Source organism: Homalodisca vitripennis, chromosome 6 (assembly GCF_021130785.1).
Source record: "Homalodisca vitripennis isolate AUS2020 chromosome 6, UT_GWSS_2.1, whole genome shotgun sequence".
In the NCBI taxonomy this organism is placed as follows: domain Eukaryota; kingdom Metazoa; phylum Arthropoda; class Insecta; order Hemiptera; family Cicadellidae; genus Homalodisca; species Homalodisca vitripennis.
The window spans coordinates 44,367,807-44,394,852 of record NC_060212.1 but is presented as its reverse complement, the minus strand read 5'-3'; positions in this window follow the sequence as shown (position 1 = coordinate 44,394,852).

Genomic DNA, 27,046 nt, shown 5'->3' with positions numbered 1-27,046 from the left:
TACGATGTTCTGATGATTTAGCCTAACCTCTATTGCAAGCCAAAAACACTATTAATGAATACTAAATAAACTATACAATCCACGTACCAAAGCGGTATATCGATGTATGAAGAGTAATGACTATGAGTAATTGTATTATAAAAATACCTGAATAGGATACTCTCACTCCCCAATGGCATTAATTATTCAGGAAAAATTATCTACTATGCCGTACTAGTTTCCATGGCTATACGAATTATGCACAGATTTAAAATTTCACTTCCAATTTATTATCCAAAATATTTTCCTAATACAAGGACAGTATCAATACTAACAACCCACTTTAGGAACTATTTGAAATTCATAAAAAGTAAGGTAAACCGACCAGAAAATCCTTGAAATACATTTTATTTGCGGTATTAGCTAAGCTCAAATCACTCAATTTGTTTTGCAATCGATTCTAAGGAGAGCTGAAAATCTCAACACCTGTTTAAGAAAGATAAATACGTTTTCATTTTGTTTTGAATTGTCAAGTCGTTGCTGAAGTGGTGACTATGTTATTCAATCCTCTGTTGGTGTTCGCGACGTTCTCGAACATTCCTGAGAGATGACGAGCGGTGGCTGCGTCGAATTTCACCGCCTTCCGCTTCACCCGATCTCGCTTGTAGGTCTCCAAGCTGGAGTCGGAGTCCCTGGGCGACACTTCGGAACTCGTAGTGGTGTCCGGAGGACGCTGCCTTCGCCTCCGCCACACTCTGACCATGAACACTCCCACCAGCAGCAGGACCAGGGCTACCAACAGTACTGTCAGACTCCAACCAAACCCAACAACTGCATCTGGCATATCTTACAGAAAATGTATTGGCATAATTTTATTATTCAAAGTCAATTAATTAGTGAAGTTTATACTTTAAATTTATTTAAATTAAATATTGAACTAAAATCCACCACAATACGAGTATGTTTTGACATTGAGAGTTGATTTCCTAGGAAACGTAAACTGTACTGGTAGTGAATTGCAATGACAATAAAACAATCTAGATCAACTGTTATTACCTGAAGTATTAGATTATCGTATCTCACGGATGAAGGTACGCGTGCAGTATAATACACAATAAACCTAAAAATTGTCACTTAATATGTTCTGCTTATAAAATAAAATATACATAATACAAAAATTACATTATTTTTTTTATAAATCTGTTTGCTATATTATTCCTCAACAGAGATATTATTGCTATATTGAAACGAGTGTTTTTCCGGACATTTTCAAGAAAAATCCCAAGAGGAATAGCCAATTCTCCGTAATTTCTTGATGAGCTACTGTTTTCAAAAGACAATTCAAGTTTGGTTTTAATTGATTTACTGATTATTCCTTATACAAAATATGTATTACTTATTAAAATACATAATGCTCAAGTAGTCTGAAATCATTACTACTAATAACTAGAAATTTTATCCGTCCACTAGCGAAGATATAACTTGAGGACCGTTTAAAATATTTATTGTCCCCTGTCTCTATCCGCATATCTCAAGAATGAACTGCCCTATAAACTTGAAATTTCGTATGAAGCTTTATGAAAATTTGTAAGAATGTTTATATAATCAACATTAAATTCGATTACATTGCTTCATACGATTTCACTGAGTGTTATGGATCATTTTTACTTTGTCATGTTAATACCACCATGACGGCACGAGAAAATCGTAGAGTAAATAAATGATTAAGGGAACTATCATCATAATAAAACATATAGCAATGAAATGGCCTAAATTGAAGAAACTTTGCATGCTACCTCAGTAAAGCCTGGACACTTATATGGCTTACTCTTAAACATTTTTATACAATCAACATTGGGGGATCCGCCACTATCTCAGACTTTTTTTTTCATCTTGACTTTTTTTAGGTGTTTTTAAACTTTTATTTTATTATTGAATAGGACTTAATTAGAGGATTTATGCATTGAAACCAAAAACTCAACAATTAATTTTGTTTTTATGAAGCTTTTTCAAAAATGTTTAAAACATTTTTAGTTTAAAAAAAATTCTAAATAACTTTTTTTATTTACAAACCTATATTAAAAAGTTGGATATTAGTTTGTTTCTAACACTACCAAGAATATCCCTGTGTATGGTCAACTTGATAACTTAAAAAATAACTTACTTATGAAATATTTTACAAAATTATAAAAAAAATCCCTCAGTTTTTCTAATTTTATTTTTTGTTCTCCTACTTTTATAGAAATAATCCTTGTATTGCATTGCCTATACACACAAACCTTCTTCATAATATCAAGGTACTATGGTAAAAATTTGACAGCTATATCTATCATAGTAACAAAGTTATTCAAACTTACGTGAAGCAAGTTCCTCTAAATCTAAGTTTTGAGAAAACGGCCGTAAAAGTTAACATTTGTTTTTTAGTGGCTTTAAAACTCTCCTGCACCATATGTAACACACCCTCCACTTTTTTTATTTTCTTCCTCTTTCAGCTGGGCACTTTTCACTAGTTTCGTGTACTTCTTGTATTTTTCTGTGTCTCTTTCTTTCCGAAGGCGAAGACGATGAGAGTCCGTCTTTTGGGTCGCACTGCATTACTCCCCGGTGAAATACCAGCCTTAGAAAAGAGCTTGGTCATTGTCTAGGCATGTCCCTTATTGTACAAGCTAATGCCCACTGCCACCAAGGCATCAAGCTTCCTTTTGGTAGTAAAAATTGTTTTTGGACATTTACTCCATATAACCCCATGTAGGGACTCGTTTGCGTTTTGAGTTTTTCCTGAGGAGCATCTTTTTAGAAGATCATCTTTAGACAAATCCTTTAGAAACTGACTTACTTTTTCAAATTGCTTCTGATTTTCTTGCAAAATTTTACTCTTCCCATATTTACTTACCATATGAGCACAAAGTAAGCAAAAAAGGTATGCCTAGCTTAAGTCAAAAAAACTAAAGCACCACTCAACATTCACTGAATAAAAACTATATAAGCTTTAGTTAGCTGTTATTAGTTGTCACTCTGTTTACTAACAGTCAAACATAACCTCCAATAGCAATAAACAATGATTATAAACTCAAGAAGCAACCAGCAGTTATGCAACTTTTAATTCACAAATTTTTTCACAAACTTTTATTATTTTTATGTAAAATACATACTAATGTATATATAAAAACATGAATATTTTTATTTTTTTGTGAAAATGTACTTTATACTTTGTTACTATGGTTCTATTTCATCAAAATACATTTACAGTAAAGAAAATAATAATAATTGGTGAATACGCCAAAAACGTGATTGAAAAAACTGCCAAAACAGAGAGGTGCACTGTTTTACATTTTAGTTAAAAAATACATGAAACATTTTTCATATTGAGTTAAAATTTCACCAACATGTTCAAAACTATATACTTAACCAAAAAATCCACTTTTTAGAAAAAGTTTAAAAAAATTAAAAAATCTGTAAAAAGATAGTGTTCGATAATAGTGCTAGTCACACTATACGTTTTTACTAATTGGTATGAATAGATTTTTTTTCATTAACGAAGCCCTGCCATGATAGCAACGATAAAATCATAGCGTAACTGAATGTATAAAGAGTACAATTATAATAAGGCATATACCAAGGAAATTACCTATATCATTGAAAATTTGCATGCAACCTCAGCAAAGCCTTTTCACGACACGTAGGTGGCGTACTCTTACTTTCCATACATCAATGGCATCATTTCAAAACTCATAAACCTATGCAGGATACCCGTAATTACTACATTACAATGTAAACTTCACGTAACATGTATACGTATATTAAATAAAGAGGATACCTACCTATACGTCCTACTATATATATACCTCTTACAGGAGGTAAATATTGAGCTAAGAGTGTTCAATTATCTCATTAATTCCCCATCCTAATTGACTGAGCGATCATTTCTGTCTGCATGTCTGTCTTCCTGTCACTATTTTCACGATATCTCCAAAAAATACTGACATATAGACTTGAAATGTTTCACGAAACGTCCTAATATTATAAGCAACACTGAGTTCAATGATGGTGCATGTCACTGCATGGGATTTAAATGATCATTGCCAAATATGTTCACGTTGGTCTTATGAGTATTTATTTATTTATTCTGCCAACAAGAAAATAGCAGAATAAATAGATTTGGAAGTAAAACTGAGTACAATATAAAAATAGGGGTTAAATATGTTACATTGTAATTCATAGAGGTAAATAAAATATAACACATAATAAATTTAATGTTGGTGACAATGGTTGACTTCAGTATATCCTTGCGTTTTATCACTCTCCATAGCTCACCGCATTTTTTATTAGTATAACCCTGGTGTAAAACCTAACTTAATTAGCAACAATGTGAATGTATCATGCAGCAAAATATCGCGAGGAAGAATTTACCCTTAAGATTTTAATTTTGCACGAAATTTAATGCCATATTGACAAGAATTGGTCATGTGCCTAACCATAAAATTTGGCTTAGCGTTATCAATCAGAAGGCACCAATTTCTTTTCTGTCTGCTCAAACAGTTAACAGTTCAAAAAATCCAATATTTCCTATAAATTGACAAAAATATACATTTCCACGTCTTTGGCACAGCTCGCGTGGGAAAAAAATTTTAAACATATTTTATTTAATACATTAATTACCAGGCTACATTACAGTCTGTCAGGAGGATTTGATAATGTATTTTCAGTATTACTACATGTATGGCTATCTATCTGTCGCAGGATATCCCTAGAATGAGCAATGTATTTGAAACTTTGCAAACAGCCTCAGCAAAGCCTGCTACTGGACACGTGATGTAGGGAACTAATACCTTTTTATTATACTTGTTTACTTTCCTACGATCAATTATTTATAAAAATATATAATTAAAAAAAATATATATATATAATATGTATATATAATATATATATATATATATATATATATATATATATATATATATATATATATATATATATATATAGTACTAAATTTTCAATAAGCATTTTTCATAAAAAATTTAAATAGATTTGCCACAAAGAGAACCAATGTAATCTTAACTTGGAGGAATGTACCATATCATGGTCTGTTTTAAAGAGGGATACTTTAAAATTGTATTGCATTTGTCGTGATTTAACAAAGTAAGTATCCTAGCTTACAACAGTCCTGTATGAAATTAAGCAAGGCAGTTTCAGCCGACGGTCTTTTCTGATAGGATAAAATCGATCTACCGGCTTTAATGGGATTCATGGCATGAATGTGTAATTCATGAATCCATCTTCTACAGAACGTCGAACGTGGCTAACCTCCGTAATAATTAATAGCGTACAGAGTGTTCATCTGTAAAATTAATGTGATTTTAACTTTTGCTTTGTTTTAAAACTCATTTATTGAATTTAGCTGTTAGAAGGTTAATATTTTAAATTATGCTTTTAGGCTGCCAATTTTAATTCTTCGCAGTTGTGAAATAGACGAAAAATTTTATAATTTGTTTCTTAAATGTTAGACTTTTTAGTACTAATAACATTCTTACAGTTAGAAACCCCAATTAAAGTGCCTTAAATATTCCGGAAATAATGCCTCAGCAAAAAGAATGTAAAAATAATTAGAACACTCCTAATATGGTTAAACACACCAATACTTCATTGAAAAACTTGCTTTTTTAAACATTTCGGTACACTATGTAAATATGATGATATGATAGTTAACTTATATTTTCGCCAAAAAAGTTTTAGTGAAGTGACAGTGATCGCAATACTGATACGTATATAGATTTTTTAAATCAGTACTTCTCACAATACGCAATTTCTTGGCGTATTTATGAGATGGAAATAATTGTATTGTTCCTTGGGATAAAGTCGTGGATTATAGATAGATAAAAAGAGTTACAGTTAATTGGTATTATTTTCCACTGTAAATTTTCCGACACACCCTGTATAATAGACCAAGGATTGAACCAAGCGGTTAGTTTAGTCGGCAGAACCTTGTGTTCACTGACCTAACTGTGATCAAATTTGTTCATTCATACTTTTCTACTTTTGAGTAAAGAAAATACTCAATCAGCCAAAGATTAATGTAATAATACATAGTTGACGTTTGATCAAAATAACTGGGTTTAAAGGCTTGATTAGGAAACAGAGAATGGGAGTACAAATACAATGATAGTATAATTTAGATATCGACACCGGTTAACACAAAACAATTGCAAATATTTTCGAACAAGTCGTGAACTGTATAATGTACAAAGACCTTTTTTTAACGAAATAATGTGATTGTCTCTATTTTGTTGCAGATACTAGTTTTGAGAAGTTCATCTCAAAAGTAATAAAAAGATCGTTTCATATTTTGCCGCCATATTGTTTCTGCCGTGCAGATCGCTATTTACTATTGCGGGTCTCTGGTCAATTCTCAGTGGTTGGTCGTTTCTTTCAGATCTTTGATCTGGATTCTTTATTCAAGTATTATAATTTGTAATTTCAACCGAGATAGTAATATGTTTTTAATTTGTTTTTGGAAAGCTAACCATCAAAGACTTTAACTTAAAAATTATTGTACAATAGTGTGACCACATTAAGCAGTGATAAATGTGAGAATAAGATTATAATACAAACTAGTAAGAAAGTGTATAATAGAACTGTAGGCTAGCTTGATCAAAGTTAAACAATCATACCTATGAGTAAAGGATTATGATAATGGAGGGAGTACAAACCAAGAATGTAGTTAGTAAAACTGTATAACGGTTTTCACCAAATTAAACAACAATTATGCTAATCAATATAAAAAATATACAAAAGTTTCGAGAAATCAAACATTGATACTAAAAAAAAGAAAAGAGAAGAAAAATTTGCATAAACATCTGCATAGTTTTTAAACACTGTTTGATTAGAATAAAGTGCTACACAAAACGAAAAAAGAATGGGATCCATTAAAAAAATTAAATACGGTTACAAATAAAACGAATAAATATCCATGCATGTATGCTTAAAGGTAGTAAGTGTAAATAAATATTAAATTCAATAAAATAACAAAAAATATTGATGGAGTGGAAGACCTATACTAAAAAGAAACAAAACTTTAAGAGTAATGATTTGGTGTTTGACTGCCAAATATCTATTTATTCCCGTCGTTTCGTTAACTACTAAATTGTGAAAGAGAAAATATATGTTGAGTTAAAATTCATTTGTTAAAAATTTCTACATTTTTCTTGAAAAAGGCAATTTAAACATATTTGATGCACAGATACAGAAATTAAATGTTTTAATACATCTAATGGTATTATTATTCACTGTGTCTGCAAGAGTTACGTTTGTGACAGGAGTTGGGCCCGATTATTTTCCCTGGAGTAACACTGCCATCAAGTTCATTCATAACTTTCCTTCCCCGTTAACAAAAGGTTTGGCAGAGCGAAGATAATATAAGGCGGTGTAAAAAGTCGGATAAAATACAGATGTAAAAGTTTTTTTAGTAAAACATCGAATATCTAACACACTGGACCATTTATAGATACACTGTTAACAACGCTGTGCTGTTTCTGCATGCTTACGGTTACGAAGGGATTACGCCTGTTCTCGGGTCAAAACAACCGGGGATATCGTATTTCTTTTGCGACTGTACACGTGAAGGAAGTAATTACACATAAGACAAAAGAACAGTTCAAATGAAATTATCTCTAATATTTATAATGTATTACAAATAAATTTACATATTTTGTCTTAAAAACGGAAGACATGAACCAAATACGGAAGTTTGTTTACATATCTACATTAAAACAATGAAAAAATTTTCAGATCATTATAAGACGCCTATTTCCATTATACAATTCATTATACGTTAGATGTTTCAAAATAATACAACAGCTCATCAAGGGTATGCGATAAAGTTTCTTAAAATATTGTAAGACATATTTGGTATTTATATCTTTATAGCAGTAAAACTATTTTGGCGTTTTTATTAGGGTCTCCTCTTATATGTTTACAATTGCAAATTTTGATTACACACTAAATAGCAGCGTTATAAAACAAATTTCTAGAGTATTGAGAGGATTGCTGCAGTTTCAGTGGAGCCAATAAGGTTTAATGCTCTTTGCTTTCGCCACAGACTATTCAGCTGCTTAGGCGTGTTACAGTACACTTGGTCAAGGGTCGACCCTGGTTCCAGTTGTCTGATTGAGTTTCCTTGTACAGTAACATAATTACAGTGTTTGTAGATTTTAGGCTGAGATTATCTTGAGTGCCCCAATTATAGAAATTGTTAAAGATGACCAATATAATTTGCATTATAATCGACCTAAAATCTGTCCACATAAGAAATATATAAATGCAAACATAAACCATGTTCGCTGTTTATATAAAGATATATTACCGTGAACATGGATTTTTGTCTTAGAGGAATATATATGCTTTATTTTAATAACGTTATTTTACTTTTTTTGTTAGTTTGATTACAATGCATACTGTCTTATTGTAAACTTATTTACTTTGTATATATTACTTGACCAGTGAAATATAAAAAAATTGTAATAGAAAGAAATTAGTATGAATAATATTACTTTATCTCAACGGAACATAACCAGGAATATTTGTAGTGAAATTACTGGTTTACCTAAATAACTCATGTTTTGTTTGATATGAAGGTAGGATATATGTAAAGAGAATCAGTAGATCAAAAGTATTTTACTTATTTGAATTGATGCGGTAACCATATTGCGTGAGTATCGTGTGTTATAGCAATGTGTAGAGAAAATTTAACAAAACTTTTTATAAACATTAACAAATAGTTACTTTTAATGAAGATTTTTAGAATTGATTAGAATGGTATCATGATATGATGCTTCAGCAGTATTTAAATATCAGCTTATACATTTACTCGGGTTGACCTGTGGGGCTCCTCGCCTTGGCCAGTGGACCTCCTAGGCTTGGCCAGTCGACCTCCTCGGCTTGGCCATTGGGGCTCCTCGCCTTGGCAAGTGGGGCTCTTCGGGTTGGCCAGTGGGGCTCCTCACCTTGCCACATTGAGACTCCTTCGCCTTGGCCAGTGGGGCTCCTCGGCTTGGCCAGTCGGGCTGCACTGCTTAGGGCAGTGGAGCTCTTCGCTTGGCAGTGGTGCTGCTTGCTGCTCGGCTTAGCCAGTGGGGCTGCTTGGCTTGGCCAGTGGGGCTTCTTTTCTTCGCCAGTGGGCCTGCTCTTCTTGGCCAGTGGGGCTCCTGGGCTTGGCCGGTGGAGCTCCTCGGCCTTGGCCAGTGGGGCTCCTCGCCTTGCCCAATGAGGCTCCTCGCCTTGGCCAGTGGGGCTCTAGGCCAGTGGGGCTCCTCGCCAGTGCCAGTGGGGGGCTCCTGTTTCCTTCAGAAAACAATCAGGAGCATATTTATACTGCAGGATGGCGCGATTGGTCGACAAACTGGCATCATCTCCACAAAGTTCTGAGCTACATTAAATTTGACCTTGCACACCGCCTCGCCCGTATCTCGTGATATTGCTCTTATTTTAATTCAGATACTCTTGGGACAGACGATTTTGCGTAGTCTATTACGTTTATAAGAAAATGCATTACACACATCTGTATTACTATGAGTGGAAATTAAATACATGCCGACTACCGTAGAAAACACAAGTATAGACAAAAAACACGTAATAGTACCGCACCTTAAGTACGGAGCAATTTTATTGATTATAATATAAGCCATCGCATTCATCTACATACCTGCATTTAAACGGTTGGTAACAATTAAAATAAAATGGTATTGTACATTATAACATGTTTAGATAGTACTTTTTATGTTATCTACTTTTTATGTGCTCGTATTTCTCAAACATAATAATGAATGCTACTCAATTTTTTAACAGAAACCAGCTGTTACCGGATGTGAACCTTTATAACACATCTAACAACAAGAAAACTTTTTTTTATTTCCAAACATAATACAACTTTATATTTATATAAAATAAAAACCATTCCCTAGCTGTAAATAATACGGAAGCAATCTAATCATAAGTTATATGCATGAACAATATGATTAATTTGGATTTAAATACAGTGGAAGGATTAAATACCTTCTAGGTAGTTATGGATTTTACCATTTTCCCTAAATGACTGAAGAGGATCAATGGCAATATACCAGACCACAAGCAAAGTAATGAAAGGTGTACAGATATATAGCTGAGGTAAAATATGGTTCATACATAATTTTAACAGTATTACGATTTTATGATATGGATCATTTACATACGCTCATATAGGTATCTAGTATTAGCTATCGAAACACTAAAAGCTACATGAGTCTAGTGTACGTGTTTAATACATGTTTTTCCAGGAGCTTGCATTGTTCAATGATACAAAACTTTAGTAACACTACGTTTTGAAAATATCTGATCTCCTCTTTTAGGTAAAAGTTTTTATTAAATGCATGCTTTAGAGTCAGTGTTAATAATGTTGGCACATGTTTATTGTGGGCATCTTTTGACTGAAAAGCCAATTTTCTAGACTCACGTCAATGTTTGTCATTTTAAATATTTTATTTAAATATTTAGTTTAATATGTGTGGAAACAGATTTACAGCTAGTCAATATAAAGAGCATTTGCTCAATAAAGTTCCAATTACTTGTTTTGTAGTTGGCACCATTGGAATAAATGTTTTACGAAACAACAATCTCATAAATGTGTATGAGATCTGGATACACTCACGTGGAGAGCTGGTAACAGCATTTCCACCTGCGTAAAATAAACCACTGAGTAGACAAAGTAGGTTTAACGGTTCGGAAGTAGAAATATCTTTTCTGGTAAACTTAAAACACTATAATATATTTTATTTATAATTTCCTCAGTTTAATTTCTCCACATTCATAGTACAGAGTAATGCATTGGAATATTAAAAAAAGCTAGTAAAACTACAGCTTCTCACGAAAATATTTCAGACATTTCTTCTTGATATTTTTCTAAAACGACAACATGAGTTTAGTTTCACCTTCAAACATCTCTACATGGTCGAAAATTCAATTTTTTTATGGAAAATAAATCGATATTTGAGTTTTCAAGTTACATCTCAAGTGTAATAAACACCTTATAGATCGGACAGGACATAGTATCATTGAATTGTCTTAAACAATTTGTGCAACGACATTGCTTATGTGTGACCTAAATTTTTATGATAAGATCATCCAGATGAATTGCCTTTGTTAAATTTATAATTTCTAGTAGGCTATGGAAGAATAATTTTTATCTTTTCTTTGTCATCCTCACCTTTACAATTGCTATCTTTTTTATCTTACGCACCCATCAGCCCGTCTTATTTATCCTTCTTATAGGATACTTCACCATTTATATTATTAAGATGATCTTTTGCATGATACAATTTGTCATGCATGTGGTTCAAAGAACTCAGGTCATCATATAACTGTGTAAGACTTGATTGATGTAATTTTTGAACCGTGTATTAGCTGTAGAAATAAGGTAAATTTTCCTTGGTGAAATTTGAAAATAGTTACCATAAAAACCATTGTACGTGAAGATTAAGCAATTTCTGTGGCATTTAAAAGTTAAATAAATTATTTACAAATGTAAATATTTCATTCTTGCTTTATTATAGTTGACACGAGACGCAATCTTTGTCGTTTTAAACCCATAGTAGTCAACATGAGTTAGAATATCATGTTTTACGTCAACGTAAACTTTACTTGTTTAGCTAGATAAAATACGGCTACCGTTATGGTTAACATGCATGCCTTGGAAGGTTAAGTGAGACCGATCTATTAATAGTAGAACTATGATAATACCACGGAATTATTTTTCATCATAATAGTTTTTTACTTGTGCCATGAACTTAAAGAACGTTTTTAAATTATCTTTATCCGTTGAAAGCATAAGAGGATTTCAAACAATTGCCATCGCTGTGAAGAATTTACAAAAGTGACAAAAAAGTACATAAAAAAGTTTAGAAGTTTGGAAACCATCCTATTCTTCTGGTAAAAAGACAAGTTATTAAAAAAATATATAAAACAATTGGAATAAAATGCCTCTTAACGTTAAATTTTGAAAAAAAGTGCATGAAGACCGAGAGAGAGTGTACTCAATCAATGATTATCGCACAGGAGCAAATCTTCATTGCCACATCAAACATTATGTTGTAATACATTAGGGCTTTTTTAGTGTGAAGTAGAATGCAGACTTCAATCCTCAATAATGTAGTGTTATATTACTTTGTAACATATTATTAAGGTAAATGTCCCAAATCTAATTATTCTTTTAAACCTTCTATAGGCAGTAACAAATTTTAAACTATACCCTTTGCTTCCTCTGATCTCAAAACATCTCTTTGTTCAAGAGTGTTCACTTACGTTAAAGTTGTACTAACGTTAGGTTATCGTCGTTTGTTATGTAAACTCATGTAAAAATCTATGCAGGGAAGATAAAACACATGTTTTAAATTTGCAATCTAATAACTAAATAGTTCAATGAAAAAAGGAATTGATACAATCTCAACATTACCCTTTATTGAATGTGTGGAGGAGAAAGTAAAACTTAGTTAAGCCTTGGAGTGTAAATAAAATGGACACAATCGAGGCCAACTCGAGTGATATATGAGGTACAACCCAACTTTGTCTCTCAGACGGACAAATAACGCAGTTCTTACGTGAGCAAGAGTCAATATTACCCCAGACCGTTCACCACAGCTTGTGTCTATTTGACGCACCTGGCGAGTGTTACAAGGTAATACATCGAGCTTCTCATCTTAGCATTACATATAAAGGGCTACCTATACTTTCACTTGAGGGTGATTTTAAGAAGATAAATTAGCTATATGCGTAATTACATCGGTTTATAACAATTGTACGTTATGCATTATACAAATAGAAAGTTTGCTTTTGAAATCATTGGAGCCACGGATAGTGCGTCATCTTATGATATTTATGACACTTTGAATCTTACAGAGATACACTTTTAAATGAAAGTATTCTTAATGTAGGAGAAACCAATAAATAAAATCGGGCCAAGCCTTTGCAAAGTAGGAATGTTATAATAAGAGTAAAAAACACATTCTACATAATAATGTGACATTTATTTATCACCAATTTAATAATAGTGAATACAGTTAAATTATGATAACTAAAGATCATTTAAAAATGTTAGTAATGAAATAAATATCATTTTACGGCTAGTATATTACAAAGGTAATGGCACGCAAGCCGACCTTCGACAAAGTGGTTTCGGTTTTTAAGCCATTTAAATTTGGTGAAAATATTAACAAAGTTTATGTTGTATGTAAAGAATAAACATGCCAATTTTATATTCAATAATGTTTTGCATGGAGCTGATTAAATTAAAACGTTAAAATAAATTATATTACAATCTCAATGTTTAACATTTATGATATATCTTCCTCTCTGTATCTATCCTAAATATCGTTGTTAACCTTATTAATATTTAATATTTATCAACAAAATATTTATAGTAAAGTTTTAGCAGGACAAATTTAATATAAAGTGTTTGGAAACACATATCTAACAAATAGATCTTTGGGCAAGATAGTCCCTTATTGTAGGGTTCCAGATTGAGTTACTACATTTCAATGACTGCTATCCACCTTCCTCTTCATCTGTAACTCTAATATATAAGACTAAGCATATACAAAAAAATAAACATAAAAATTTGCATTAATGAACATGCACAAAACTTAACAAAATTCAAAAAGACGATAATACATTGAACCATTGTAATATGTAGTATGAAATTTTAAAAGTGTGAAAATAGACATTATCTATTCAATAGACCTTTGATATATATTGTCATTTATTATTATAAAGTAGTATACTAACGAAAATAAAATATAACATTTTTATGTAAAATTATTATAATGGAAAGTCGTACTTGTTATGGTAAATAGCTGGATTAAGACGTTTTTAAACGACGGAAGGATAAGCTGTACAAATTAAGGACAGAGGGCAATAACATCTGGTTTTTGCGGAGTAATATCGTTCGTCCTCTGTCTGCATGGTTTCATCCTACATTTATTTCCTCTTGGAAGACCGGGCAATTAGTTTTATTCAAAACTTGAACCAATCTACTATCTATTATTTATAGACAATATCCGTGCTCAGTGTATCAAAGCTGGGAATGAGATCTACCACCTTACTGGAAGCAATACCGCGCTATTTAATTATAAAATTTATATAATTGTAAATATAATACAAGTAGTTATTAAATTAAATAAAACTATTTTGTATCGGACTTTAATTAAATAAATAAGACACGCGATGTTTTAAATGTTAAAAAAATGTATTTAAACAAAATTTGCTTTTTTATATACAGCGTTTCATTAGTTTTTTTTTTAATTAGCTAATCCACAAACCATGTTACAAAAAAGTTAAAAAACAAAACGGAAAACCTAAGTTTATTGTGTAAAACTTAATAAGATAATCGCTGGAAAAAAACGAAAACACGAACAATTTTTATTGTTCAAGTTTTCTCATTTAAATTATCCTTCGTTATATGTTAGGAAATATAAAATAATTTTTCGAGGAGGATTTAAATATATTCTCGTCATATGATTAGATAATTAGTCACCTTGCGAAAGGACAGATTGCATACTTCATTATATTCATAGATCACGTTTTAATATTGAATTTGTTATTTTAATTGTTTTATTTTATAGGTAAGTCCGTTTTCGCTTCTTGGCAACCTTAGTAATTCCTTCTTAAAATCGTGTATTGTCTGTCCAAATGTGCGATAACTCTTTATAGAATCGGTCCTAGAGACTTGAATGTTGGTACATAAATATCTCTTGGCCTATTTATGTGTTACAAAAATGTATATCAAAAACGTTTTTCGACGAATGAAAATCTACCCTTTTCTTCAGGTGGTTAAGCAATTAGTACATAGATTGGTATTCCACTTTCGATTTTCGCTGGTGTAACGTGTGTTTGTGCTCGTGACTTGTATCTTGCAGTCACAACGCCTGGGTGCATTTCTCCTCTCTGGAATTTAAGCGGTTTTCGGTTATGTATCACTCATATATTTTTCTCTTTTTTATTCTTTTTCTGCAGCACGCTCTAACTCCCATGTACTTATTGTGCTATTACTGGAATAAGGGGATAGATTTCAATCCTAGAGACGTTGTATTATACATTTTCTAATCTATAACGATGGCAAATGTCCGAAATCCTATATTTAATTTGTTATTAGGGTTTTTAATATATTTAATACATTTTAAAGTATTTCGAATAAGAATTACTTTTAACAAATATAATCCTAAATTATTTGCAGATTTTTTACTATATTGCATTATAAAAAAAAGTATAATATTTTGCCTAATATTTTACTAAGGATATTAAGCACTTCAAAAGGCTTTTAATATGTAGATTAAATTATACGACCTAGGGTGGTTATTGCACGTGTATAACAATACTGTAATCTAATTCAAAACCAATAGTGAGCGACAGTTGGCGGGAACGACTGACATCATGCGGGCCAATATCTACTGTGGTGCAATAAAAATTGTATGTATGATTTACATACGACTCTGAAACCGAAATATATGTGTAAGTTTATTTTACTTTATCTGCTAATAATGATTTTTGAAATAAAGATGACCATTTTCGAACTTGTTTTTCTAAATCTAATTCATAAACTAATAATTACACACTTATATACTTTTGTTTCAAGTACGAAATAGGATTGGTTTATTTGGAAATATAATGACTTCTCCAAAATAAGTTAAAAGAAAGGTACTGAATTTAATATTGTAGTATACATAAATATTATTTTTCTATTAAATAATTCACCTGAATCCGGTAGTTAATATTCAAATAATTATAATATGAAATATCTATATATTTCATGAGTAAATATCGTCTATGAGAATTTAAAATGTCAGCATAAAGTAACATACAAAATATTGACAAGGTATCTACAAACATTAATATTAGTATAATTAAAAAATTTACGGCAGTGATAAAAAAGCTAGTAAAAAATATCTATAAATATTTTTCATCAATCTTATCGTAATGAAGTATTTAATTAGTAGAGCTTCAGCAAAGCCTTCCACTTCAGGGACTGTAAAAAGTGAATTTTGACCAGCTCGATATCTCGAAAACTGACCAATTAATTGAAATATTTATTGAAGATTAAATATATATATATATATATATATATATTATATATATATATATATATATATAATGCGACTCGTGTGTTATGACCATGCATTTATAAACATTTACACTGGATTTATGGTAAATTCATTTGTGGGGGGGGGGTGGGGGGGGGGGGGGGTGGGGGGGGGGGGGGGTGGGGGGGGGGGGGGGTGGGGGGGGGGGGGGGTGGGGGGGGGGGGGGGTGGGGGGGGGATCATATTTTCCCCGTTATGATATATCCATTCGGCACTTTACCAATCTCAGATTACGAGTCACATCGTCCATCTTTTCCTCGGTCAGATCAAATTGGATGTTCTAGCTCGTGACTGAGGTTGAGAAAGTAACGATCGGGAAATTATTTCGGTGCCTCTCCGTACTCAGCATAACAAGAAAAACCCCCTTCAATATATTACCCAAAATTAAGCTCAGATCAAGTAATCACTTGTAAAGGTCAACAATAACTTTGGTACTATTAGTAAACATATTTGAGATCACCCAATCTATACCTACTTATTTTCGCGTAATCACAAGAAAGAAGATAGCCTTCGGATAATACCAAATACGGTTAATACACATAGATCTTCCATTTTTTGTAACACATGACAGGATTTTTTTTATGGAATATCGTGTACGCTTTAAAAAGATTAGTAACCTTTTGTATCGTACAAAAAGAAGAATTAGACATCATTAAAGTCGTTATTTAGAACACATCACCATGTATGGGCTTTATATCATAAAAAATAAAAACATCTTTAACCATTTCATTTTTCTTAATGGCTACTGAGTATGTTTTAGTGAACCAATAATCCGAACACAGTTTAGTGGCAGATCAATTTAAAGATAAGTAAAGATGCAAAACACAAAACAAACTAATTTAAACTTATGAAAAGAACAAACCGTTACACAAAATTTAATAATTTTAATTTATATGCCATAAATTTATTTTGTTTAGAAGTATTAATTTTTTTCATACACACTTCTGTTATTTAGCAAACGTTAGGATTAATTTTAACGCTTTTATAAAATTGAAAATGGTTCTAAAAAAATGACATAAGGCAATTTTACCTGCATAAATGTACAACTTTGAGCTTGATTTCAATATTAGTGTATGTTGGATATTATTATTAAAATACAAGAAATTTGTATTTGGATGATGTTTTGAAGGCTTAAATATATTCATTAAATAGAACTTTGTAGGATTGGCCGGTCAGTCCAACGTACTGCTTTTGAAATTCGTTGCATTTTTATTTTTAACATTCCACTGATGTTAAATATTGACTAATATTAGTTGATTAGATTCACTAATTTTGTATTGTAATTGTAAGTTCAAGGATATTAAAGTTTAGAATGTTAATTACTATTTTTTGATTGAATAAACATTTTTCATTTTTCTGATAAATTTTTATCAAAATACTATGACGGAACAAATTATATATGAATATGAAATTGGTATTAATTTTGTTACGAAATATGTCTGTTAACAACCGAAACAGTGGCTTAAAATCATTGCAGTCCTTGCTCTAATTGTTTTAAACACCAAATTTTCTTCAATGTTGTCAATTATTTTGATGATTAATTGATTTTCATGTATCTTTAGTATTTTGGACACAATAATATCTTCATTGCTGCCAAAAAATATTTCATCCAAAAATCCTGATAGTAAATTAAATTGTTGTAGTGTTTCAGACACCAATTTTAATAAAATGTTGTCAGACGTTAATACAGATTGACCGTTAACTCGTTGTAATGTTCAGTTAGTGCTCCAAAAATCAAACATATCATTGCATTGCTGAGATTTTTCCAAAAAACTATATATTCTTTTATAATTTGTATAGGTAACTAACCATTAAAGAGTTCCATAAGAAACGTTGTACTTATGTTGCATTAACTTTTGAGTTAGAAATACTCTTTAACACTGTCATGTAGCAAATAATGATTGACAATATTTGCACAAAATTAACGTTTTAAGAGTAATTGAAAACAACATTTTATTTCAATCTAATTAAACGTAGGTACTCATGTAGAACTCGTGCCGTGTTTAGAGCCCAGTTAGTGTTCTGTCGTGCTTGAATGACGATGTAGTTTGAGGTTCAATTGACTCGACTATCGCACTGTAATTGCCTTTTCCTTTGTTAAGTGATGCTTACAGCTTGAGTTGCCTCATCACCGTTTGATGTTTTTGAACCTGAGTGTTACGCTTACGTGATTATACGTGTCCGTCCTGTGCGGTAGTATCTGTCGCAATGTGACTTCATGTAACTTTGTTCTGAAAACTCAATTGGTTATGGCAAAAGGAAAGTTTAACTTTGCTAAGCTGCAACTACAATGTAATTTGTTTGAATATATTTCTATATTCTATGTAGAATATATTCTATTAACCTTACTAAAATAAGTTAAAAAAAATGTTTTAATGTTTATAATTTTAATTAGCACTATGAATAATACAAGATTTTATTAATATTATTCTATAGTGATCTCTCAAAAAACTATCGCTTGGTTGAACTTTTTAAAATTTACTTTGGGATTTTCTAAATAAATATGCATAAAATATTCGTTTTAAAAACGCCTAATTTAAGTTATAATTCCTAATGATAACTTCATACATTTAAAAATTATAAATTATATTATAAAATTGTTCTAGTATTGCAAATTTTTGTTCTTTTATACTTATCAATTGTTATTTTTAATTCAGTTATTTAGCGTGCCGCAGAACACATTTTAATAAGATTTAATCTAGTAAAAAAAAAATTTTGTAATATAAATTTTTTTAATGAATGGTTTGTTTTATTTTTTTCCTTAAAATATCAATTAACTTTGGGTATCCTTTCTCGGCTCACAATATTTTTAATGGTTTCTTTTAACGAATATAAATACGGATTGAAAATAATATATACTACTTTTTTCAAGATGTCAGCATTCAATCCTTTATGCATGCTATTGTTTTAAAATTTGTTATAACTTGTTATTTTCAATCATAAAATATTTTAAATACGCACCAATATCACTTTTGTTATATACAATTGATAAACAATAATATTTTCATTGACTCCCTACATTTTGTTTTCGAAAGCGAATATATTATTTTCTTGTGCATATATAAAAATATAGTGTTATTTCAGCTCCACTTTTCTTTCCAAATAATTGCTAAGTAGCGTTTAAGAAAGAAGTTGACTTAAACAAATTTAAAGTACAAGGTATTATTTACTATCGTTTATTGCTAATTACGAAGCCGATTTTAAGTTATAAAAATAAAATTGAGGCACAAGTGAGCAGTAAAAGGCCTTGGAAAAGAAAAACTATTTTTTAGAAGCCAAAACAAATAACTCTGAGACAGAAGTAAACAATACTGTAGATGTTTGATATTTCCTTAGAGGGACGATGTTTACCCGGAGTGCGACAGGTTTGCGCTGTCGTTCCATCTCACACATAAAATACATTGTGGTCGGATGTTGTCCTATAAACAGAGGCTTGGTGTCGTCTCAACAACTTACAAAACGGAAGTTATATTTTGCCGAAAAAATAAGCAATACATGGAGAGTTAGGAATATGCGATAAAACTTTTTACTGGAAATTCGCTAGGGAAACTTTTTTTTTTTGAACAGAGTGTAACATTTTTGTATTAAAAGAAATATGATTTAATGATAAGATGGGAAACTGGCAATGGCTTTTTGTTTTTTAAACTCTTGTTTATATTATTTGGCCCTAAATTTGTAAGAAATTATCAGATTTCCTTACTCAGAACAGTTTCTGCAACTCTGGTAGTAAATTTAATCCTACCGATCTTCATTTTCTACATTATAAATCATTCGATATCAGGGAAAGATTCACCAAGAACTCCGCGTTATGATGGAAACAAATCCTACTCGAAGAGTTTAGCAGTCAGATAATAATAATAATAATAATAATAATAATAATTAAATCTTTATTGTGTTCACAATTTAAGCAAATTGTATACAATCGTCAATATACACGTATTAAAATGAATTAAAACTAATTAAAATAAATCAATTCAAATGCAAGTCAATTCAGTCATTAAAAAAAGTTTTCAGGTATGCTGATTACCAATTTAGAACAGAACTAAAAGGACTAGCCAAATTTATTTCAATTAACTTCAAATTTAATCCCAGCGGCTCATCATAAACTCTTCAACAGAGTTAGAACACCCTCGACACCAATAGGTTTCTCAATCGAGCTTTGAATTTTTTTAGGATCATTTAAATTTTTTATCTCATCAGGGAGCTTATTTATGAACCTTACGCCAACCTCGGATGGTAGACGTTCGAACATGGCGGTTTCTGTGCTGTTTGAATACGGAAATTGTCCCGGCCTCTAGTCCCGTATTGGTGAACGTCCCTGCCTTGGGACCAACTCACACTTGAATCGGCAGTACAGAGCAACCTCAAGGATTATAGAGACAGGGATGTTATTAGGCTAGGTCTTTATACAAAGTTGTCATACAAAAAATGGTGCTGTTTCAAACATGTTTTAAAGAAAACACGAATTACTTACAGTCAATGTTATTTGTTCACCTAATTTGCTGTCTTAAATGGGTGAAAGAAATAATTAATTAAATTTTCAATATGTGTGCCCTTTGTCACTCGACAAATGTCAAAACCACCCACAACTTCTATCCAAACATTCATTAACATGTCTTTGAGTGTAGTTGTAATGTTCTTCATTAATCCTATATTTTAAGTGGTTCAGGTCATATTTTTTGTGAATAAACAAAGCTATTGATATACCCCCACAAGAAAACATCACCAGGGTGTCAGTTCTTGACTCCTTGGAGACCTCAGCATAGATTCCTGCCGGCCTATACACCAGTCTTCAATGATTTTGTTCAAATTGTCCGTCACCAATGAATGTGAAGTTTGGGGTAGCACTATTCTTGTTGGAAATGGAGTTGATGAATGATTTTGAGCTCCATGTAAGTTGAAGAGAGCAATAATTGGTTAACATTTCAAGATACACAGGTCCATTAATTGTTTTTTTCAACAAAGAAAAAAGGCCCTATTACCCGATGTTTCATTTCAACACACTAAACATTAACTCTAGGCGAATCACATTTTGTCCCAAAATTTATATGAGGGTTTTCAAAGCCCCATATTCGTGAATTTAGTCTGTTAACACATCCATTCTCATGAAAAGTAGCTGTGGCTGTAAAAATTACATCACCTAAAAATGATTAACTTTCACTTATTCTGTCAAATATTTCAACAGCGAAAATTGTAACGGTTTACAAGTCAATTGGATTTTTTAAGCGCAGTATGTGGATTTAAAAACGTGTAATTTGTGCTTTTATGCAAGTAATGTACGTTTACGTATGGTTTTAGAGGATGGACTTCCAAGGTCTTCTATTTGCTGATTGTTTAATTAGTTCAACCATTTCGTCTAGTGCACCTGGTCTGCCGGTTTATTTACTGTTTCTGAAACTGATCCAGTTCATTAGAGTTCTCTAAAACCAAGTTGTTATATTTATTCTTGTTTGGTGGATCTCTTCGAATTTTACGAGGGGACACACGTTGAACTAAAATTACGGATTTTAATTCAGCCAGCAATAAAGCAATCTTTTATCCGAGAAACATAGCCATTCACTAAAACTCACCGCAACAACAAAACAATAACTAATTTTCAGGTGTAGAACAGCTTCCAACTACAAAATTTTGGTTTGGAGGCTTTCCGAGATAGAATAACTAAAAATGGTCATCCTATCTCCCAATGAATTACTGAAACCGCACCATTCTTTTATGATAACCCTATATTTCTTAGACATAGCCTACTTCAGCAGAGCAGTAACGGACTCACTAAACTCTACTTAATTACTGAAAATCACCTGGTGGATTAATTTTGGCTAGTGCACGGCTAAATAAACAAACAGTAAAACCTTTACTTGTTACAGGCAAAACCCTATAATGTCGCTTAAATCTGGACAACCCTGTGTTTTCCGAGAGTGGCACATCAATAACCGCAAATGTCGAGATATTGGGATAGACAGGGAGGTCTTGGTTAAACTTTGGAAAGATGACTGTTGCAGTGGACCTGGCTCCCCTTAAAGTCACAAGCTCTATCAAGTCTATCAAACATAATGGAGTAATCCAGTTTCCTTGCTCCCTCCCAGACAAAGTAGTACACAGCTAGCCTCCAAGTTTACAAGAATGTCGGAGTGCCCGTTATGCCAAAGCTGAAAAGGAATTACAGAGTTTCAATATATCCAAGGTGTCAAGAATAAAATAGTTCCTATTTTTCCAAGGTAATACAAATGATATTGTTCCTTTCTTTTTCAAGATGTCAAGAATTGCATTTATCATGTTGTTTCAACGTGAAAATAATGACAATAGAGTGAGTTATTTTCAAGGGTGACAAGAATAACAGAGTGTCCATTATTCCAAGGTTTAAAGAATAAAATAGTGCCCATTATTCCAAGGTAACACAAATGATATAGTTCCTTTCATTTCAAGTGTCAAGAATTGCATTTCTCATGTTTGTAACCAAGGAGACAGTAATTCTAAAGTAACAAGAATGACATAGAGTCAGTTATTCCAAGGTGACAAGGAATGACATAGATTCAGTTTATATCAAGGTGGCAAGAAATGACAGAGTGTTCCATTATTCCAAGGTTTAAAGAATAAAATAGTGCCCATTATTACGAGGGTAACATAAATTGATATTGTTCCTTTCATTTTCAAGATGTCAAGAATTGCCATTTCTCATGCCAAAGAGACAATACATGACATAGAGTCAGTAATTCTAAAGTAACAAGAATGACATAGAGTCAGTTATTTCCAAGGTGACCAAGAATGATAGAGTGTCCATTATTCTAAAGTGGTAAGAACGACACAGTGCCCGTACTCTTCTTCTCATGTGATCGGTGAGATGCAAAACAATGATATTTTATTTTGTAAGCAAATATGGTTAGTGTATTATGAAAATATTAACAAATTAATTACACACTCTAATATAATAAACTGTGTATTATTAAAAGCAGAAGTATAATAATAACATTAGCAAATTGAACTGAAATTACAGAAATTTCCTTGCTTCATCGGTACGTTGTAGCAGTGTGAATTATGAATATGTGTGTCAGGAGAAAGTTCACAAGTAACAAGTCCGAGAGCCTCGTGTTTTACTTTGGCAGGGTCAGCATCACCATATAGATTGAATCTGTCGTAATGATTGTGGAGCTCTCCTCATTAAACGATGGGTGTCACACTTTGCTGTTGGTTCTTGAATAGAAGGACCTCTATTCTCTCTCACACAATGGTTGCCAATCTATAAAGAATATGAAGGTTAAGTTCGCTTAGAGTCTCAAGGGGATCTTTCAAAACTATAAGTTATTTTACAAAACAATTCTTCTATACACCATTAAAGTGAATTTAGTTACATCGTATCAACGTGTTACATAATAAACCTGACGAAGCGGACTGAATCTTCTTAAGTCTTAATGTAAGTCCTAGTATTTATGGAATATCATGTATTGAATTTTAACTATAGAGGTAAATTAAAACTTATCTTGTACAGAATAAACGATAATATATTTCCAATTTCATGTGCTCTGTTTTTCAACAATACCATTAAATAGACAATAGAAAATTATGAGATTTAAAAAAACTACATTACCAGTTAATTAGATCTGTATTTGTTTCCATGTAATTGTTCGCGAGTATTAGGAAAAAACATAAATTGCACATCATCAAGGAAGAATAAAAGTGCATATTAAACCTGAAATCGAAGTCATCGGGTATAGGACTTTGATAAACTATAATTTAAAAAATATTTTTTCTTCGATTATAAACTAACCAGCTTTGCATTTACCCCTACTCCAGCATTTCATTTAGACCTCTCTGGATCGCTTAGGACGTCGGAGAGAAAGCTGTTGTACTAAGAGGAATTTAAACTGGACTCAAAATTTATATTAATTATACTGTTTCCACCATCTCTGCATTATGCATTTTACATTACGGAATGATACATATTATTGACGCTCAATCAAATTCCATGATTTGAAATGTAATTTACTGATGTAAAATTCTATAATTCAATAACTATTGATATTATTTTGAAAATACTTCATATTTTATTTTATCCTATTTCATATGATTATGTCAATTCGAACAATAACATTTTTGGTTAATTATCCATACAAAAAAATTTTATTTATCATACATGTACATATATGCATATTAAACTCAGTATTTTCCTTGACAATCGTTTTTTAGAGGTCAGTGTGCCACAAAAGAATCCAAAAAACTATTTCGAACTTGAAAAAAGTATATAAGTTTGTAATGTTTATTTTAAGAATTGAATCTAGAATAAAAAACATATATTCTAGGATATGGTAATCATTGTTTGATAAATTATTTTTAGTAGCTGAAGTAAGTTTCTACATTACGCACAAATCGCACCTTGAGAGTCATGTTTAAATCAAATGTAAAATTTTTCTGAACCGGAGTAGTAGATATTGGCCCCCATGATTTTAATTGTTCCTATCAACTGTCGTTCACTATTGGTTTTGAATTAGATAACTAATTTACTTTGTACTAGATTATAATACAGTAGTATAATACAAAAATTGGCAAAACAATTTAGGATTATATTTATGTAAATCTTTTTTAGGTACTCCACTTGCATTTAAATTTGGTCAGAAACGATATATAAATAAATAGAGCTTTTCTATCTAACATTTGCGATCGTGATATTTAACAAAATGTACAATGCTATTGTTTCGAGATCTGAATATAAAGTTAAATTTTATTCCTCGATCGTTGTGTTATACATTTACATGCAAACATACACATAGAACAAAAGAGGTTTATGTACTGATTTTTTTGGTCTCTTTCTATCAAGAGAAATCGCTAACTTGGACAGATAGTATACGATTTTAAGAAAAAGACTAATGTGGTCAAAAAGCTGAATCGAAATTTTCCTATATATGAAATACACTAGGTAAGTTCAGCAGGGCAATATATATTCATGCAACTGAAGGGATGTAAAAATATCTTTTCTGTATTATTGTCTGTATTATTACACCAGTAAACCGGCTACATGGCATGTGCTGTTGCAATTCAGTTCTTATTTTATAAAACCTTTCATCTATTCTACAATGCTATATTAAATAGGGTTCTTCTCGTCACAGCATCACATTATTCAAAACCCAAAAACATGTAATATTTTATATTGACTACGATTGAAAACCAATACTCTTTAATTCGAGCACTTCTTTCCTGGCCATTCAAGCGAAAAACTTTAACTCTTGAGGGATTGAATAGTTTTAAACACTTGTTACCTAGTTCAAAAAAGTTTAAGGGGCAATGATTTTTTAAATTGTAAAAAACCACACAATGAAAAACTACCTAGAGAGCACAACACTAGTTTTTTAATTCCAAATGAAACCGATATTCTTAATCTCAAAACTGTATTGTGCTTTTACTTTCATTATTTCTATCAATATTTTAATTTATAATAAACAATACGTTTCAATAAAGAGTGTAAGCCGAATTTGCAACGTGTCACATGCAGGAATTCTCCTGCTATCATAAATACATTTCGATTGTTCTTAAAATGTAATAACAGAATCGAATTGCTTTTACCTGTTAAATTTTTAGTATTCCGCCGATACAGTTTTGTTTGATGACGGACACCGCGGCATAACTAATTGTTACAATAAAAACAAACCCTCACTGACCACCGCTAATTGTACTTCACAACTGGTTGGATCCATTTACACAGCGTTCTTTAATCATATCCGCCCTAGTGTAACATAAGTGGGGAATTGTAAAGTTGGCTTAATCAACCAAAGAAAACTAGTTCAAAACAATATGTGACCCTAATACCCAAACATGACGTTACACGCAAGTTTTATATTAATCTAGTGCGATTCAATTTTATGAAATTTCATTTCTGCATTATTAATTGTCCTAAATAAAGTACTATAAAAAATAGTTTCCATAATTAATTATTCCAAAAACGTTTAAATGAGTATGTATTCTTCAATTGTAAGTTTTTATTTCCTCTTAAAAAATACACGTATAATGACATCTTCGTTATCTTTCACTATTTTGTATTCCTTCTAAATCTGTTTATGTTTCGGTTAATCTGTTATCTATAACACAATAGTAGAATCATGGTTAAAAAATTATTTACTATGTGCGGTAATGCGGAAGTAATTACTCAACGATGTCAAATTTACAGATAGTACAGCCTTAATTTAAAAAAATTTCCACCCACAGTTTACATTCCTGTTAGTTCAGCGTTTGGAATCTGGAGTCATGCTTGTGGAAAGATCCAAAAAAGTCAGCGACGTTGAATTTTTGAACGAAATCCGAATAAAAAAGATTCAAAAAACATAGATACCTGATTTCAAAGGATTCATTGGTTTGTTTCCTTCTGGATGTTTGTCGTTTTTTCTGTGTGTTTGAAGACATTGCGAGTCCAAACACACAGACAACAAAATATAAATATTTAGTGTGATAAGTGAAGTTTAATTTATCACGAGAAGTCTAATATATAAAACCTATAGTGGTGATAAATTTTAAATGATTGAATTAAAATCAATTGCAGTATATTTAATAAATGAATATTCCAGTAAAATGGATATGGATAATAATTCTGAAATACAAATCAGATTTTAATTCTACAACTATGTGTTTTATGGTAAACATACAATAATCTTGACTAACAATGCACAATTTATATAACAATTTTTTACAATATTATTAAGCGGTAGACAGTAAATTAAACCAGAGATAACAATCCAGAGATAACAATATTCACTGATTTCTGAATGACAAAAATTACAAAAGTTCGCGGGATGAAGTCAGAGCTAACTGTAAAAGTTGTAGAGAAAAGACGACTTTCAGACAATAGACCAATAACAATACTATCAGTTCCATTTATTGTTTACAATGTAATTTTGAAAACAAAGTGTTATAATACTGTTGTTATAAGG